We start from the raw sequence: 20,203 nt of genomic DNA on the forward strand, positions 1-20,203 counted from the left end.
GGTCCCATTCCGCTATGAAATACAGATGTCGGCATGGAATTAATTTAAAATATTAAACTGTAAACCTTTCTAACATCACAAAACGGGAAACGAGGGCTGTGAACTGATTTAATCTCACTTTTTTTTTTTCTTGCTTTGAAATAAGTTACCTAAAGACTTTGCTTTAAACTGAATCCAGAATGTCGCAAGGGGGGGGGGGGGGGGAAGTTTATTGTAATAATCCAATTAACATTTCCACACATCTAAATTTGACCCCCCGCCCCCTAACAACTGTAACGTGTATCTTTGCTACATTGTTGCGATCCGAGGAGAAGCTCCATTGTATCTTAGTGGAGAAGCATATTTTTTTCTTTATTGCTTAAAGGAACTGAGGCATTTAGATTTCCCTTGCCGTACATATTCCCTTTAACGTAAGATGTCCACTCAGGTTTCGTCCAGTCCGTATTAAGTTGAGCTGAACAATGTTCAGTTGTTGTAATGATTTCTGATGTGATGTTACTGTTCATGAATCAGTTGGAGTTGCTTAAATTGCCAATCATGTATCTCCCCTTCTATCGGCTGTCGGGTCAGTTATTATAATCACCCTGGATGTGGGGTGCAGTCTTTTCTCGGTGTGGCGGACACAACAATCTTCAACTGGGCAAAGCAACAATATGGGGAGAAAGGATCGCATTATTCTAATAAGGATGTAAATGAAAGGAATGGCTGCCTGTCAAAAATGTTTTAGTTTAGGGGAGAAAAAAAGCCGAGTGTCTGCCCAGCAAGGTAATGCAGAAGATGGAGTCATCCTTGGTATAATGGCAGACAGCCAAAGACAAAATGTCTTCATTTTCTTGCCTATTGTTAGTGCTTTTTAATCATGAGATTTAACTTGTTCTCTGCCAGCTGTCACACAATGCCGTATATTTTAAGGACACTTAGAAAAACAGCCATGTATTATAGATGGTTTAATGAATGTGACAACAACGAAACATAAGGAAAATAAAGAACCGCAAACACATGCAATCATATTTATATCATCCTCGCTCAACACCCGGTATGTTTTTCAGCACAAAAGTGCATTAAAATGTATCATATCGATATGTTACAATGTCATCCTGCTAATAATTCCAACCACATTATAGCATTGGGTTTGGCGAGGTTTTAAATGCAATCAGTCACCAGGACAGACGTGTAGGGCATCTTACAGATATATCAATGCTGCAGACTAAAAAAATTACCTAGGGCCTTTGACTCCTAAGCTGAAGAATGTAGGAAGCAAATAAATGTTTTAGTCGCCAAATTAAAATACGTGTAAAACAAAAATGAGTGATTACATAATAATCACTGACCTGACCTGCCTAGCTACAGTATTCTACTATAATGTTACCCCTTTGTACAAGAATATGACTACTATAATACTGCACCCTGTGTACAAGAATATAACTACTATAATACTGCCCCCTATGTACAAGAATATAACTACTATAATACTGCCCCCATGTACAAGAATATAACTACTATAATACTGCCCCTATGTACAAGAATATAACTACTATAATACTGCCCCTATGTACAAGAATATAACTACTATAATACTGCCCCCTATGTACAAGAATATAACTACTATAATACTGCCTCCTATGTACAAGAATATAACTACTATAATACTGCCCCCTATATACAAGAATATAACTACTATAATACTGCCCCCTATATACAAGAATATAACTACTATAATACTGCCCCCTATGTACAAGAATATAACTACTATAATAACGCCTCCTATGTACAAGAATATAACTACTATAATACTGCCTCCTATGTACAAGAATATAACTACTATAATACTGCCTCCCTATACAAGAATATAACTACTATAATACTGCCTCCCTATACAAGAATATAACTACTATAATACAGCTACCTATGTACAAGTATATGACTACTATAATACTGCCTCCTATGTACAAGAATATAACTACTATAATATTGCCTCCTATGTACAAGAATATAACTAATATAATACTGCTCCTATGTACAAAAATATAACTACAATAATACTGCCCCTATGTACAAGAATATAACTACTATAATACTACCTTCTATGTACAAGAATATAACTACTATGATACTGCCCCTATGTACAAGAATATAACTACTATAATACTGCCCCCTATGTACAAGAATATAAGTACTATAATACTGCCTCCTATGTACAAGAATATAACTACTATGATACTGCCCCCTATGTACAAGAATATAACTACTATGATACTGCCCCCTATGTACAAGAATATAACTACTATAATACTGCCCCCTATGTACAAGAATATAACTACTATGATACTGCCCCCTATGTACAAGAATATAACTACTATAATACTGACTCCTATGTACAAGAATATAACTACTATAATACTGCCCCCCTAGGTACAAGAATATAACTACTATAATACTGCCCCCTATGTACAAGAATATAACTACTATAATACTGACTCCTATGTACAAGAATATAACTACTATAATACTGCCCCCTATATACAAGAATATAACTACTCTAATACTGCTCCCTATGTACAAGAATATAACTACTATAATACTGCCCCCTATGTACAAGAATATAACTACTATAATACTGCCTCCTATGTACAAGAATATAACTACTATAATACTGCCCCCTATGTACAAGTATATAACTACTATAATACTGCCTCCCTATACAAGAATATAACTACTATAATACAGCTACCTATGTACAAGTATATGACTACTATAATACTGCCTCCTATGTACAAGAATATAACTACTATAATATTGCCTCCTATGTACAAGAATATAACTAATATAATACTGCTCCTATGTACAAAAATATAACTACAATAATACTGCCCCTATGTACAAGAATATAACTACTATAATACTACCTTCTATGTACAAGAATATAACTACTATGATACTGCCCCTATGTACAAGAATATAACTACTATAATACTGCCCCCTATGTACAAGAATATAAGTACTATAATACTGCCTCCTATGTACAAGAATATAACTACTATGATACTGCCCCCTATGTACAAGAATATAACTACTATGATACTGCCCCCTATGTACAAGAATATAACTACTATAATACTGCCCCCTATGTACAAGAATATAACTACTATGATACTGCCCCCTATGTACAAGAATATAACTACTATAATACTGACTCCTATGTACAAGAATATAACTACTATAATACTGCCCCCTAGGTACAAGAATATAACTACTATAATACTGCCCCCTATGTACAAGAATATAACTACTATAATACTGACTCCTATGTACAAGAATATAACTACTATAATACTGCCCCCTATATACAAGAATATAACTACTCTAATACTGCTCCCTATGTACAAGAATATAACTACTATAATACTGCCCCCTATGTACAAGAATATAACTACTATAATACTGCCTCCTATGTACAAGAATATAACTACTATAATACTGCCCCCTATGTACAAGTATATAACTATTATAATACTACCCCCTATGTACAAGAATATAACTACTATAATACTGCCCCCTATGTACAAGAATATAACTACTATAATACTGCCTCCTATGTACAAGAATATAACTACTATAATACTGCCTCCTATGTACAAGAATATAACTACTATAATACTGCCTCCTATGTACAAGAATATAACTACTATAATACTGCTCCCTATGTACAAGAATATAACTACTATAATACTGCCCCCTATGTACAAGAATATAACTACTCTAATACTGCTCCCTATGTACAAGAATATAACTACTATAATACTGTCCCCTATGTACAAGTATATAACTATTATAATACTACCCACTATGTACAAGAATATAACTTCTATAATACAGCCCCCCATGTACAAGAATATAACTACTATAATGCTGCCCCCTATGTACAAGAATATAACTACTATAATACTGCCCCCTATGTACAAGAATAGAACTACTATAATACTGCCTCCTATGTACAAGAATATAACTACTATAATATTGCCCCCTATGTACAATAATATATCTACTATAATTCTGCCTCCTATGTACAAGAATATAACTACTATAATACTGCCCCCTATGTACAAGAATATAACTATAATACTGCCCCCCTTTACATGAATATAACTACTATAATACTGCCCTGTATACAAGAATATAACTACTATAATACAGCCCCCCATGTACAAGAATATAACTACTATAATACAGCCCCCCATGTACAAGAATATAACTACTATAATACTGCCCCCTATATACAAGAATATAACTACTATAATACTGCCTCCTATGTACAAGAATATAACTACTATAATACTGCCTCCCTATACAAGAATATAACTACTATAATACTGCCTCCCTATACAAGAATATAACTACTATAATACAGCTACCTATGTACAAGTATATGACTACTATAATACTGCCTCCTATGTACAAGAATATAACTACTATAATATTGCCTCCTATGTACAAGAATATAACTACTATAATACTGCTCCTATGTACAAAAATATAACTACAATAATACTGCCCCTATGTACAAGAATATAAGTACTATAATACTGCCTCCTATGTACAAGAATATAACTACTATGATACTGCCCCCTATGTACAAGAATATAACTACTATGATACTGCCCCCTATGTACAAGAATATAACTACTATAATACTGCCCCCTATGTACAATAATATAACTACTATAATACTGTCCCCTATGTACAATAATATAACTACTATAATACTGTCCCCTATGTACAAGAATATAACTACTATAATACAGCCTCCTATGTACAAGAATATAACTACTATAATACTGTCTCTATGTACAAGAATATAACTACTATAATACTGCCTCCTATGTACAAGAATTTAACTACTATAATACTGCCCCCTATGTACAAGAATATAATTACTATAATACTGCCCCCTATGTACAAGAATATAACTAAGAATATAACTACTATGATACTGCCCCCTATGTACAAGAATATAACTACTATAATACAGCCCCTATATACAAGAATATAACTGCTATAATACTGCCCCCTATGTACAAGGATATAACTACTATAATACTGACTCCTATGTACAAGAATATAACTACTATAATACTGCTCTCTATGTACAAGAATATAACTACTATAATACTGCCCCCTATGTACAAGAATATAACTACTATAATACTGCCCCCTATGTACAAAAATATAACTACTATAATACTGCCCCCTATGTACAAGTATATAACTACTATAATACTACCCCCTATGTACAAGAATATAACTACTATAATGCTGCCCCCTATGTACAAGAATATAACTACTATAATGCTGCCCCCTATGTACAAGAATATAACTACTCTAATACTGCACCCTATGTACAGGGATATAACTACTATAATACTGCTCCCTATGTACAAGAATATAACCACTATAATACTGCTCCCTATGTACAAGAATATAACTACTATAATACTGCCCCCTATGTACAAGAATATAACTACTATAATGCTGCCCCCTATGTACAAGAATATAACTACTATAATACTGCCCCCTATGTACAAGAATATAACTACTATAATACTGCCCCCTATGTACAAGAATATAATTACTATAATACTGCCCCTATGTACAAGAATATAACTACTATAATACTGCCTCCTATGTACAAGAATATAACTACTATAATACTGCCCCTATGTACAAGAATATAACTACTATAATACTGCCCCCTATGTACAAGAATATAACTACTATAATACTGCTCCCTATGTACAAGAATATAACTACTATAATACTGCCTCCTATGTACAAGAATATAACTACTATAATACTGCCCCCTATGTACAAGAATATAACTACTATAATACTGCCTCCTATGTACAAGAATATAACTACTATAATACTGCCCCCTATGTACAAGAATATAACTACTATAATACTGCCCCTATGTACAAGAATATAACTACTATAATACTGCCCCCTATGTACAAGAATATAACTACTATAATACTGCCTCCTATGTACAAGAATATAACTACTATAATACAGCCCCTATATACAAGAATATAACTGCTATAATACTGCCCCCTATGTACAAGGATATAACTACTATAATACTGACTCCTATGTACAAGAATATAACTACTATAATACTGCTCTCTATGTACAAGAATATAACTACTATAATACTGCCCCCTATGTACAAGAATATAACTACTATAATACTGCCCCCTATGTACAAAAATATAACTACTATAATACTGCCCCCTATGTACAAGTATATAACTACTATAATACTACCCCCTATGTACAAGAATATAACTACTATAATGCTGCCCCCTATGTACAAGAATATAACTACTATAATGCTGCCCCCTATGTACAAGAATATAACTACTCTAATACTGCACCCTATGTACAGGAATATAACTACTCTAATACTGCACCCTATGTACAAGAATATAACTACTCTAATACTGCACCCTATGTACAGGGATATAACTACTATAATACTGCTCCCTATGTACAAGAATATAACCACTATAATACTGCTCCCTATGTACAAGAATATAACTACTATAATACTGCCCCCTATGTACAAGAATATAACTACTATAATGCTGCCCCCTATGTACAAGAATATAACTACTATAATACTGCCCCCTATGTACAAGAATATAACTACTATAATACTGCCCCCTATGTACAAGAATATAATTACTATAATACTGCCCCTATGTACAAGAATATAACTACTATAATACTGCCTCCTATGTACAAGAATATAACTACTATAATACTGCCCCTATGTACAAGAATATAACTACTATAATACTGCCCCCTATGTACAAGAATATAACTACTATAATACTGCTCCCTATGTACAAGAATATAACTACTATAATACTGCCTCCTATGTACAAGAATATAACTACTATAATACTGCCCCCTATGTACAAGAATATAACTACTATAATACTGCCTCCTATGTACAAGAATATAACTACTATAATACTGCCCCCTATGTACAAGAATATAACTACTATAATACTGCCTCCTAGCTGAGAGGTTGTGTGTTGGTGGTTCTCCTGATGTCTGGAGCTAGCCCAGGGAGGGGCCTCCCTGGGCGGGGAAGCTCCCCAAGCAAGGCCCAGGCTTCCAGGCCGGTGGTGCGAGACAATGCCACAGTACTTTCAAGCATGGATACAAGCCCAAGGAAGGTGTTTGAGCAAAGAGAAGGGGAGAAAGGATGTACTACAAGTACAAAGAAGGAATATGGAGAATTGGAAGTGAGTAATGTAAAAGAAACACCAGGAGCAGCTAAGAAGAGTGGAGCTATACAGTCTGCCGGCCGCGGCACACAGCTTCCGGCACAAGTAAGTGACGCAGAAAAAGTTACCTTTATTGCAAATATGAAAGGTGTAAAGCAGAGCGAACAAGGTGTCCCAGCAGGAAGGCCGAGTGCAGCACATGCAGCTGGTGGCCCAGCAGGAAAACAAAGTGCAGCACATGCAGCAGGTTCCACAGTGGAAAGGCAGAGTGCAGCACATGCAGCAGGTGTGCAGCTGACCCCTCCAGCCCACAGACAGCGTAGAACATCCCTGGAGAGGCAAACATTGCAGGAAAACCTGCAGCAGGATGAACTGGTCACCAGCATGGCGTGCCCAGGCCGCACAAGATCGCAGTATGGCAGTGGGAGCAGTAAAAGTGCTGGGAAGTCTGTGGATGTGATGCAAACAAAGTCTGCAGTAAAATCCCCCATTATTCCCAAAATGGTTGGAGGGTACAATGCAAGTGCAGCACCTGACGGTCAGACTGCAGCCGGTGGAGGATCCCTGAGAACAGGAATGGGAAAACAGAAGGGGTCTGCTGACAGCAAACAGCCTGAGAAGCCCCCTCAGCCAAGACAGCAAGCAAGAGAGACGGCACCTGAGCTGCTGCTGGCAGAGGAGATCCCAGATCTGGTGAAGAAGATGGAGAAGTTACTGAAACAAAAGCAATTACTGCAGCTGGAGATAGATTGTATCTACAAGATGAAGACTGTGAATCCAGACGATGAGGCCCGCTATGTGCAGAACCTTCATGCACTCGGCCTGGACCTCGCCACCGTGGTCACAGAGATGGACTGTATCCTGCAGAGAATGGGACCACTGGCGGAAACATACAGGAACCAAGAACGATTTATGGCGCAAAAGCGCATTTGTGAACCGCCATCCAAGTCCTCAGAATCTCTGTATCATTCACCTACCTCCACAATTGACCACCAGCAGGTGACAAGACCCATACTAAATCCAGCAAGCTTCTCATTCCAAGGAAAAGAGATATACAAGCCTGCTAAAATACAGGAACAGCCTCAAGAGTCTGCAGCTACCCCTGAGCAGGGGCATGGGCCTCAGGAGTCAGCAGAGGTACCACAAGTCCCAGAAAGCATGGCCGAGCAGCAGGGCAATATGTCTGCAGCTATCCCTGAGCAGGAGCATGGGCCTCAGGAGTCAGCGGAAGTACCACAAGTCCCAGAGAGCATGGCTGAGCAGCTGGACGATAAGGTAACACAGCAGAGCTCTACTGCAGGGGAACCAACTGGGGATAGTCATCCTGATGTACCTGCTGGGAGCTCCCAGTCTGTGTGGGACATAGAACAGTCAGGAGATGACATACAGGTGGACTGGTCTGAGGATAATGTGCAGAATAATGTCCAGAATTTTCCCCCTCTACCTACACAAGGTGTGACGGTTCCCCCATCAGCAGTCACTCACCCTGTAAACCCGGGCAGTGAAACCCGGCGGGACCCTCCCAGGAATGCCTGGAGCCGCGGTGCGCCATCTTTCACCTCTAGTGCTAATTATACTGGTCAGGCATTTAAGAGGAGGAATGTGGTGAGGTTCAAGCACAGAGGCGCCAAAGAAGACCTTCCAGATAGGAGGTTTGTGATCCGGGAACTCCTGTGCCACCAGATGGGGTTTGTGCCAGCAGACATCTTGGCAGTGATTAATCTACCAGACCGGCAGGGATATGATATAAGCTTTAAGCTCATGTCCAACCTGGATAGGTTCTGGGCCCACTTCCCCAAGTTCAGGGACACAGACGGGTGGAATAAATTCATATTCATTCCAATTTCCAAGCCAGATACAGTAACCGTTAATGTCATCTTCTGGAATGAGTCTGTTCCCCCCCAAGACATTGTGGTGTGGCTCCGGAGGCACTGTGACCTGGTGTCTGACCTGACCAAGAACAGGGACTCTGATGGCATCTGGACTGGTGGGTGGAAGGCTCTCGTCAAACTGCGCCAACATAACAACATTACACTGCATTTGCCCAACTCCTTCTTTATTGGCAGGGAGAGGGGTGTCTGCTTTTATCCTGGCCAGCCTCGTAAGTGTTTTAAATGTGGCAAGGTGGGTCATGTGGCGAGTATCTGCACGGTGGTAAAGTGTAATCTATGCGGTGAGGTCGGCCATGTAAGTGCAGACTGCCACAATATCCGATGCAATCTGTGTGGAAATGTCGGCCATTCTCATAGAGATTGCCCAGACGCCTGGCACAACATCTGCAAGGAGCTTCCTGAGGAGGAGCTTGTGGGGGGGGCAGATGCTGAAGAAGAGGAGGAGGCTCTGATGTCAGGGGCAATACTTACAAGGCAAGAGGTCCAGCAGGGGTCGGGTAATGCAGCAACAGAACCGCAGCCCTCAGTGAGTAATGCAGCAACAGAACCGCAGCCCTCAGTGAGGGTTCAGGAGGATGTAGAGGTTGTCCATCAGGGCCAGCAGCAGCCACAGGCGACTTCTATGCCACCATCTGTATCTGAAGAACGTCAAAATACACAGAGCAAGAGGAAAAAAAACAAGTCCTCCCGTAAGCCAGAGAGAGACTATAACAGTGACCAAAAGGCCAAGAAAACGGGCAGTAATGACACCGGTGTTATGGTGCTATGTAATAGATATGACGTTCTATCAGAATCAGATGGTGATTATGAGCAAGAGCTTAAAAGAATAGACAAAGAGTGTGACGGGGACACGGAGGACCATCCTCCACCAAAAAGGAAACTCTGTAATGTAGAGTCTGATATGGAGACTGGCGGTGCACAGGATGGCTCAGATACAGACATGTGATGATGGCGTCTATTTTTCTGCTCTTTTGGTGTTGCATTATGATGGCGGGCTTCACATTAAAAATTACATCAAGCAATGTGAATAGCATTAAAGTGAGGAGGACGAGACATGCTGTATATGACCATCTCAGATATCTAGATGCAGATGTCTACTTCTTACAGGAGACACATCTGACCACATTAGGGCTCTTACGTGAGGCTGAGAGAGAATGGCGGTCTGGTCCTTCTTTCTGGTCACTGGCTGTGGAGCCTTATGCCGGAGTAGCGATACTATTTAACACTAATAATGTGACTGTCCATAGGTTAACGGAGGTGTCTATGGGAAGATGCTTGGTTCTGGAAGTCACCATCCATGGTAGAAGGCTCCGGCTAATTAATATCTATGGCCCACAGACAGTGACAGACAGAATTCAGTTGTTTGAAGAAGTGAAGCAATATCTCTTTACCTCGGTACCCGTGATAATGGCTGGGGATTTTAATGTTGCCAGGACATCAGCTGACAGATCCTCAGGGCGAACAGTGACTAGAGACTCCAAGGTCTTAAACAAAATAGTTTTGCAGGCCGGCTTGAGTGATGTGTTCACACAGGGTGGTCGGAGGCCACAGTTCACATATTCCTGTGCTGACAGAAGAAGTAGGATAGATTTTGCCTTTGTGAATCCTACTGAAACAGTTAGCGGGATAGGTGAGAAAACCGTCCCTTACTCAGACCATAGAGCCTTGTGTTTCTGCTTAGGAGTCACTGAGCGTCCTGATGTTGGTCGAGGATTATGGAAAGTTAATTCTAGTCTATTGGATGATGTTCATGTTCAGAATATGGTTCACTCTCTTATTCAGAACCAACTAGAGAGAGTGGACTTTTATGACAACATGGCAGACTGGTGGGAGGACGTCAAGGAGGAGATCAGATCCCTATTACGGAGACTGTCAGTAAAGAAAGGGAAGAGTAAGTATAGCCAGTATCTCAAGCTGCGTAAAGAATTAGAGTCACTTTATTCGGCGGGTGAGGATGACCAACAAAAGATCAACCAACTGAAATCTGAGATAAGGCAGTATCAGTACAACCGGTATACATCCTTGGTTCTTGAACGGGATTATGGGTCCTTAGGGGCACCTGATCCCTTTGAGAACTGCCGGGAGCGAGTGGCAAACAAGGTGGTTGCAGGTCTCACTGACTCCCAGGGCATTCTGCAGAAATCTCGGGAGGGAATCCTGGGTGTGGTGAGATCTTACTATGCTGACTTGTTTCAGAGGAAGGTTTTGGATAAAGAGAAGATGACTCAATTCTTGGAGGCAACTCCAATCCCTGATACTGATGATCTGGACTTTTCTCCTTTGACAGCAGAATTAACGGTGGAGGAGGTTAAGGAGGCTATTAATAAGCTACATCTAAAGAAGGCACCAGGTCCTGATGGTATAACAGCAGAATTTTACAAGAAGTTTAGAGACCTCCTGGCTCCAATCCTTGTGGATGTATACAAAACTTGTCTAGAAAATCACCTGCTGCCTCCATCCATGAGAGTCTCCTCATTGATTCTGCTGTCCAAAGGTAAGGAGCCTAGCGACATCAAGAACTGGAGGCCGATTGCCCTCTTGAATGTTGACAGGAAGATTCTGGCAAAGATTATGTTTTGTAGATTAGTCTGTTTGTCCCCGTCACTGTTGGCAGGCTGTCAGTTCGGCACAGTAAAAGGGCGGAACATCTCTGGAGCAGTTATCTCCATAAGGGAAATGTTTGAGAGATGTAAAGCTCTTGGGTGTGGGAGATACATTGTGAGTCTTGACCAGGCTAAAGCCTTCGACAGAGTAGATCATGAGTACCTATGGGCCACTTTGTCAAAGTATGGTATTCCTGGACAATTTGTTGATTGGCTGAAAACTTTATATCGTGAGGCGGAGAGCTTTCCTCTGATCAACGGTTGGCAGGGTGACACTTTTGGAGTTAAGGCGGGGGTGAGGCAGGGTTGTCCCTTGAGTCCACTGCTGTATGTTTTTGCCATCGACCCGTTCCTGAGGTCACTGCAGAGGTGTGATTTTCGGGGGGTACCAGTCCCCCACTGCTTGCCTCTGAGAGTTGTCGCCTATGCGGATGATGTAACAGTGGTGATATCTGGGCCTCAAGAGGTACAGATGTTATCGGTTGCAATCAGAAGTTTCTCAGAGGCCTCAGGGTCTCTGGTCAACCTTGAAAAGAGTCAAGCTCTTTGGCTATTGAATAGTGATCCTGATTTTGATCTGCCACAGTTTGTGAAAGCCTCCACCTACATTAAAATCTTAGGGGTTAAGTTTGGGAGGGAGGATAGTGCCAAACTAAATTGGGAGGAGAAGTTGGAAACCGGAAATGCAAAGGTTCAGCGATGGAAAAACTGGAAGCTGACCTATAGAGAAAGGGTTAAAATGTTGAAGACTTACCTGGTGCCTGTCTTCTTGTACATTTCTGTTGTTTTTCCCTTGCCAGAATCCTTCTCGGCTAGACTCTTTAGCCTGTTTTTTCAGCTCCTTTGGGGGAACAGGTTGAATCCAATAAAAAGAGGGATAACCTACCTACGGCGGAGAGAGGGGGGGCTGGATATGTTAAATCCAAGGGTGTTCTTTGACTCCATGTTTTTAAAAGTAAATTTTGGAAATCTGGACTCAAACGATAGTTCCACGTGGGTAAACAGTATCAGGGATTGGATATTGCCTTTTGCAGAATCTTGGATGCGAGGCGGCAGTCTCAAGAGGGGGAGATGGACTCGTGACTACCTTCCCCAGTATCTAGGCTATGGACTTAGGTGTCTGAAAAAATGGGGTATAGTCAAGTCCTTTATAACGAGTAAGAGCAGGAAGGACTTATATTTCAGTGTATGCAGGTCTTTTTTTTGCTTATATCCAATTCTAAAAGACTGTACGACTGCAACCATGCAGGGAAGTTTGAGATTTCTCAATGGAGTGAGACTCCCTGCTAAGTTTTTTGATATTGCTTGGCTGTCATTTCACGGGAAGCTCTATGTCAGAGGGAACCTAAAATGCTTGAGCGTATCAGATAGGAAGTGTCCTTTGGGTTGTCTGCAGGAGGAGACAATGGCACACTTTATATCTGAGTGCTGGGGTGGGAAACAAATATGGGAGAAAATATCCAGCAAGCTAAGACTACCCAGGCTTCAGTCTCTAAAATACCCAGATATTATCTATGGAGTACCATCAAATGTAAATGGCATCAACCAAGAGACCATGTATATAATTATTACCATCATCAAATATTACCAGTGGCACACCAGAACAAGAGTGTCGATCCATAATGAGTCATTTGATCACATGTCAGCAGTGAACCTTATTCTGTCCGAATTGACTTGGGTGAAAAACTTAGAAGTTTACAAAAACGCTAAAAACTCTGAATTGTGGCGAAATATACATATTTATTAATGTGGGGATAGTTGTATGTAGGCAACCTTGTGTTATGTTTGGAAACTACATTTAATTTATTCTTTCTCTATCCCCTTAACAGCAATGGACTCTAACTAAGTTAAAGTTGTTTAAAGTGTTTTTTTTGTTCCGTTTCGTTTCCTTTTTTTATAGGCATGTATATTGTTACATAATTCTTTGTGTTAATATTTCTGGAAGAAATGTATTGTTTATTTCTTGTATGTTTTTTACCAATAAAAATTGCCTCCTATGTACAAGAATATAACTACTATAATACTGCCCCCTATGTACAAGAATATAACTACTATAATACTGCCTCCTATGTACAAGAATATAACTACTATAATACTGCCCCCTATGTACAAGAATATAACTACTATAATACTGCCCCTATGTACAAGAATATAACTACTATAATACTGCCCCCTATGTACAAGAATATAACTACTATAATACTGCCTCCTATGTACAAGAATATAACTACTATAATACTGCCTCCTATGTACAAGAATATAACTACTATAATACTGCCCCCTATGTACAAGAATATAACTACTATAATACTGCCCCCTATGTACACGAATATAACTACTATAATACTGCCTCCTATGTACAAGAATGTGCTCCAATTAGCGCTCTGAAAGACGTTTTTCTGCAGGGCCTCTCAGACTCGGTTAAAGAACTGTTGATTTCCCATCCCGTTCCCGGGTCCTTAAAGGAGGCTATGGACCTAGTGGTGAAGGCAGATAGGAGGCTCAGGGCTGGGAAGCAAGATAGACAGGCCGGTAGAGTCAGGGAAGTCGTTTGTCCTGTTCCCTCCTCTTCCGTACCATTCTCTGTTCCTGAGCCAATGGAGGTGGACCCGCTGGACCCCAAAGAGCGACGCCGGATTCGTTTATTGCATCATCTCTGCCTCTGCTGCGGGAAAGCTGGACATCGGGTGATAACCTGCCCCCTGAAGCCTCAGCGCCCACAGTCTGAACCGGCGGAAGAACTCCAAGTCCTAGGCGATTGCAGGGAGGATCGCCTAGGACTACAGATACCTCCTAAACTTCTGGTACCTTGTCAGGTTAGATTCCGGAACTTCTCCCGCCCAGGGCAGGCATTTATTGATTCCGGAGCAGCCGCTAACCTGATAAGCATGCGTTTCGTTAGACCCCTGATGGCTGAATTTGTGGCGCTGAAGACGCCAATTCATTTTACTAGCATTGATGCTACCCCTCTTGCTACGGGCTTGGTACGATGGAGGACCCCGGTCTTACAGTTCACGGTGAGGAGTTCCCACTCGGAAGAACTATCATTCCTGGTGATGGAGCAAATGTCGGTAGACATGGTACTAGGGATGCTGTGGTTGGCATTGCACAACCCCCAATTCAATTGGACCACCTGGGAACTGACTCATTGGGGACCATCCTGCCAAAGCCATCTTGCCCCCCTTCCTCTCTGCTCAGTAGATACCGCGCTCATTCCGGAATACTTGTCTGACTTCCGGGATGTGTTTTCCCAAAGCCTGTCAGAGACCCTGCCTCCTCACAGAGAGTGAGATTGTGGGATAGACCGTATTCCAAACAAGCCCATCCCTAAGGGGAATGTCAAGGGTGATGCCCTCTCGCGGAGTTTTGGGGTGCCAGAATGTGAGTCACTGCCTCCTGAAAATACCCTGGAACCTGGGGTTGTGGTTGCGGCTGTGGACTCTGGTCTCATTTCCCGCCTTCAGAGGGCTCAGCAGGACGCCCCACCAGGGGTTCCCGAGGGCAGATGGTTTGTGCCAGAATCATTAAGCCTCTCAGTTTCTGAACCCTACAAGGTGGGTCAGAAGGTGCATCTGTCCTCCAGGAACATAAGACTGAAGGTCCCGTCCTTAAAGCTTACGCCGCGCTTTGTAGGGCCTTTTACTATTACGCGTGTAATTAACCCGCTCGCTTACGAACTTGAGTTGCCAGCCACGTGGAAAGTGCATAGGGTTTTCCACAAGTCCTTGTTGAAACCCTTTGTCCCTTCGGTGAGGCCAGCCTCCGGTCCCCCGCCTCCAACCCTGGTCCGGGGAGAGGTCGAGTATGAGGTGCAGGAAATCCTGGATTCTCATCTGCGACGGGGGACCTTGCAGTATCGGGTGGCTTGGAAGGGTTTTGGTCCTGAAGACCATCCCTGGGTGGCTGCACGGGAAGTTTACGCTCCTGTGTTGGTACGGCGTTTTCACCGTCATTTTCCGGAGAAGCCTGCTCGGGTTTCCGGGGGCCCGGAGGTCCCCCGTCAGAGGGGGGGTAATGTTACTATGCAGGGCGGCGCGGGGTCCTGCAGTCGGCGCCGGCGTCCTAGAGCTCTGGTGTCGGGGCTCTCCCGGCGGCTGGGGGCGGCCGGTGGGCGGCTGCGTGGGCGTGTCCACCCGTAGGGTGCCTCCTCCCACTCTCCACCCCTGGGCGGAGCCTTGTAGTTAAAAGACTGGCAGTGATCTGAGCTCACTGCCAGTTATTGGCTCTGTCAGCGTCTAGTTAGTCTGTCTGCAGCTAGTCTCAGCCAGCTCCTAGTTTGCCTGTCAGCTTCCTCTTGCTTGTATGCAGTTCAGTCTGTTTCTGTTTGGTCATTTCAATCTGCCTTCCTGTCGGCACTCTGTCCCCTGTCAGGTAGTTCCATTTAGGTAGTCGCTAGGTCCCTAGCCAGAGTAGGGATCGCCGCCCAGTTGTACGCCTGGGGTTAGCCAGGTTGAGGCAAGTAGGCAGGGACAGTGGGGTGCGGTAAGTTCAGGGCACCCCATCTGGCACTCGGGGGGGTCAGAGTGCCGTAACAACTGCCTCCTATATACAAGAATATAACTACTATAATAATGCCCCCTATAGACAAGAATATAGATACTATAATACTGCCTCCTGTGTACAAGAATATAACTACTATAATACTGCCCCCTATGTACAAGAATATAACTACTATAATACTGCCCGTATGTACAAGAATATAACTACTATAATACTGCCCCCTATGTACAAGAATATAACTACTATAATACTGCTCCTATGTACATGAATATAACTACTATAATACTGCCACCTATGTACAAGAATATAACTACTATAATACTGCCTCCTATGTACAAGAATATAACTACTATAATACTGCCCCCTATGTACAAGAATATAACTACTATAATACTGCCCCCTATGTACAAGAATATAACTATAATACTGACCCCCTTTACATGAATATAACTACTATAATACTGACCCGTATACAAGAATATAACTAGTATAATACAGCCCCCCATGTACAAGAATATAACTACTATAATACTGCATCCTATGTACAAGAATATAACTACTATAATACTGCCTCCTATGTACAAGAATATAACTACTATAATACTGCCCCTATGTACAAGAATAGAACTACTATAATACTGCCTCCTATGTACAAGAATATAACTACTATAATACTGCCCCCTATGTACACGAATATAACTACTATAATACTGCCTCCTATGTACAAGAATGTGCTCCAATTAGCGCTCTGAAAGACGTTTTTCTGCAGGGCCTCTCAGACTCGGTTAAAGAACTGTTGATTTCCCATCCCGTTCCCGGGTCCTTAAAGGAGGCTATGGACCTAGTGGTGAAGGCAGATAGGAGGCTCAGGGCTGGGAAGCAAGATAGACAGGCCGGTAGAGTCAGGGAAGTCGTTTGTCCTGTTCCCTCCTCTTCCGTACCATTCTCTGTTCCTGAGCCAATGGAGGTGGACCCGCTGGACCCCAAAGAGCGACGCCGGATTCGTTTATTGCATCATCTCTGCCTCTGCTGCGGGAAAGCTGGACATCGGGTGATAACCTGCCCCCTGAAGCCTCAGCGCCCACAGTCTGAACCGGCGGAAGAACTCCAAGTCCTAGGCGATTGCAGGGAGGATCGCCTAGGACTACAGATACCTCCTAAACTTCTGGTACCTTGTCAGGTTAGATTCCGGAACTTCTCCCGCCCAGGGCAGGCATTTATTGATTCCGGAGCAGCCGCTAACCTGATAAGCATGCGTTTCGTTAGACCCCTGATGGCTGAATTTGTGGCGCTGAAGACGCCAATTCATTTTACTAGCATTGATGCTACCCCTCTTGCTACGGGCTTGGTACGATGGAGGACCCCGGTCTTACAGTTCACGGTGAGGAGTTCCCACTCGGAAAAACTATCATTCCTGGTGATGGAGCAAATGTCGGTAGACATGGTACTAGGGATGCTGTGGTTGGCATTGCACAACCCCCAATTCAATTGGACCACCTGGGAACTGACTTATTGGGGACCATCCTGCCAAAGCCATCTTGCCCCCCTTCCTCTCTGCTCAGTAGATACCGCGCTCATTCCGGAATACTTGTCTGACTTCCGGGATGTGTTTTCCCAAAGCCTGTCAGAGACCCTGCCTCCTCACAGAGAGTGAGATTGTGGGATAGACCGTATTCCAAACAAGCCCATCCCTAAGGGGAATGTCAAGGGTGATGCCCTCTCGCGGAGTTTTGGGGTGCCAGAATGTGAGTCACTGCCTCCTGAAAATACCCTGGAACCTGGGGTTGTGGTTGCGGCTGTGGACTCTGGTCTCATTTCCCGCCTTCAGAGGGCTCAGCAGGACGCCCCACCAGGGGTTCCCGAGGGCAGATGGTTTGTGCCAGAATCATTAAGCCTCTCAGTTTCTGAACCCTACAAGGTGGGTCAGAAGGTGCATCTGTCCTCCAGGAACATAAGACTGAAGGTCCCGTCCTTAAAGCTTACGCCGCGCTTTGTAGGGCCTTTTACTATTACGCGTGTAATTAACCCGCTCGCTTACGAACTTGAGTTGCCAGCCACGTGGAAAGTGCATAGGGTTTTCCACAAGTCCTTGTTGAAACCCTTTGTCCCTTCGGTGAGGCCAGCCTCCGGTCCCCCGCCTCCAACCCTGGTCCGGGGAGAGGTCGAGTATGAGGTGCAGGAAATCCTGGATTCTCATCTGCGACGGGGGACCTTGCAGTATCGGGTGGCTTGGAAGGGTTTTGGTCCTGAAGACCATCCCTGGGTGGCTGCACGGGAAGTTTACGCTCCTGTGTTGGTACGGCGTTTTCACCGTCATTTTCCGGAGAAGCCTGCTCGGGTTTCCGGGGGCCCGGAGGTCCCCCGTCAGAGGGGGGGTAATGTTACTATGCAGGGCGGCGCGGGGTCCTGCAGTCGGCGCCGGCGTCCTAGAGCTCTGGTGTCGGGGCTCTCCCGGCGGCTGGGGGCGGCCGGTGGGCGGCTGCGTGGGCGTGTCCACCCGTAGGGTGCCTCCTCCCACTCTCCACCCCTGGGCGGAGCCTTGTAGTTAAAAGACTGGCAGTGATCTGAGCTCACTGCCAGTTATTGGCTCTGTCAGCGTCTAGTTAGTCTGTCTGCAGCTAGTCTCAGCCAGCTCCTAGTTTGCCTGTCAGCTTCCTCTTGCTTGTATGCAGTTCAGTCTGTTTCTGTTTGGTCATTTCAATCTGCCTTCCTGTCGGCACTCTGTCCCCTGTCAGGTAGTTCCATTTAGGTAGTCGCTAGGTCCCTAGCCAGAGTAGGGATCGCCGCCCAGTTGTACGCCTGGGGTTAGCCAGGTTGAGGCAAGTAGGCAGGGACAGTGGGGTGCGGTAAGTTCAGGGCACCCCATCTGGCACTCGGGGGGGTCAGAGTGCCGTAACAACTGCCTCCTATATACAAGAATATAACTACTATAATAATGCCCCCTATAGACAAGAATATAGATACTATAATACTGCCTCCTGTGTACAAGAATATAACTACTATAATACTGCCCCCTATGTACAAGAATATAACTACTATAATACTGCCCGTATGTACAAGAATATAACTACTATAATACTGCCCCCTATGTACAAGAATATAACTACTATAATACTGCTCCTATGTACATGAATATAACTACTATAATACTGCCACCTATGTACAAGAATATAACTACTATAATACTGCCTCCTATGTACAAGAATATAACTACTATAATACTGCCCCCTATGTACAAGAATATAACTACTATAATACTGCCCCCTATGTACAAGAATATAACTATAATACTGACCCCCTTTACATGAATATAACTACTATAATACTGACCCGTATACAAGAATATAACTAGTATAATACAGCCCCCCATGTACAAGAATATAACTACTATAATACTGCATCCTATGTACAAGAATATAACTACTATAATACTGCCCCCTATGTACCAGAATATAACTACTATAATACTGCCCCCTATGTACCAGAATATAACTCCTATAATACTGCCCCCTATGTACAAGAATATAATTACTATAATACTGCCCCCTATGTACAAGAATAGAACTACTATAATACTGCCTCCTATGTACAAGAATATAACTACTATAATACTGCCCCCTATGTACAAGAATATAACTACTATAATACTGCCCCCTATGTACAAGAATATAACTACTATAATACTGCTCCTATGTACAAGAATATAACTACTATAATACTGCCTCCTATGTACAAGAATATAACTACTATAATACTGCCCCTATGTACAAGAATAGAACTACTATAATACTGCCTCCTATGTACAAGAATATAACTACTATAATACTGCCCCCTATGTACAAGAATATAACTACTATAATACTGCCCCCTATGTACAAGAATATAACTATAATACTGACCCCCTTTACATGAATAT

Source organism: Eleutherodactylus coqui, chromosome 11, assembly GCF_035609145.1.
Source record: "Eleutherodactylus coqui strain aEleCoq1 chromosome 11, aEleCoq1.hap1, whole genome shotgun sequence".
NCBI classification, from domain to species: domain Eukaryota; kingdom Metazoa; phylum Chordata; class Amphibia; order Anura; family Eleutherodactylidae; genus Eleutherodactylus; species Eleutherodactylus coqui.